The sequence below is a fragment of the Phaethon lepturus genome, unplaced genomic scaffold, assembly GCF_000687285.1.
Source record: "Phaethon lepturus isolate BGI_N335 unplaced genomic scaffold, ASM68728v1 scaffold10562, whole genome shotgun sequence".
In the NCBI taxonomy this organism is placed as follows: domain Eukaryota; kingdom Metazoa; phylum Chordata; class Aves; order Phaethontiformes; family Phaethontidae; genus Phaethon; species Phaethon lepturus.
In genome coordinates, this window is record NW_010525540.1 from 19,955 (window position 1) to 21,067 (window position 1,113).

The window sequence follows — 1,113 nt, forward strand, 5'->3', positions numbered from 1 at the left end:
GGAACTTTGGGGTGCTTCATTTTTGTCAAAGGAAGGGCTTGATGCTTTTTTTGCCTCCATAAATATTGCCTATAAGACATTTACTGGACAGTAGGATATTCTAATGTATCTTTGTTTTTGTATTTTTATTTTTTTAAAGGAAAATGCAGGTTTGATTTAGGAAAAAAAAAGTCATCAAGATGAGAAATTCCATTATTGGTTTCACCCTTTTGTGTGTGTGTTGTGTTTTGGTTTGGTTTTTTTCCAATAAGGACAAAATGTCCTCCATCCTCAGTATCTCATAAATACATCGCCTATATCAGTTAGGCAGATGACCCAGTTTGTCTGCAAGTGTTGCTGGAAGCAGAACTTTGTTGTAGCTGCCTCCCTGTAACATGGCCAAATTGGGACCAGGATTACAATAGGCAAAATTCCTTTAATAGTTTACTTTGAAAGCTCCAGCATGACACCTGCAGCCTATGTCCCTCCCTCCAGGGAGCCATCTGTCTTCCTCTTATTCCTTTCTGTCATGAGGTTACTGCTGCTCTGTTTGTCAGTCGGTTTTTGCCCTAGAATTGGAGAGGTTCCCTTCCTTCCCAGCTCTGGATTTAACGGGTGCTTGTAAGAATGCAAATCACAGCCTACTCCTGACCAGGCTTCTCCAGAGTGCCAAGGACATGGGGAAACACTTGTCATGGCAAAACTTCTGCCCTCATCTGCACCTGCACAGCCCCAGTGCGCATCAGTCCTGCTGCGAAAGCTGCCCCTCAGCTGCTCGCCTGTCAGAGCTGAACCATGGAGGCTGTGGAACAGATTTTAATGCTTGATATAACAGGTCATCTTCAACAACACACTAAGCCTCCTTTATATTGTGGAGGTGATGTAAAGGCATTATAAAGTGGGTACAAACGTGGTTGAAAATGCTTCCCCAGTGAGCATTGAAGGAGAATAAGGCCTTCCAGATTTTACGTTTTTCTCTGTTAGATTTTTCGTTAAAGGTGGATTGTTGTGTTTCTCAAGAGTTCCTATGCCTTTTCTGGCAAACAGTGGGCTTGACTGCTCCCTCTTCAAGAAAGACTCATTGCAGCTAGTATTTCTTCAGTGGTTGGGAGATGATGCATGCAGAAATGGCCC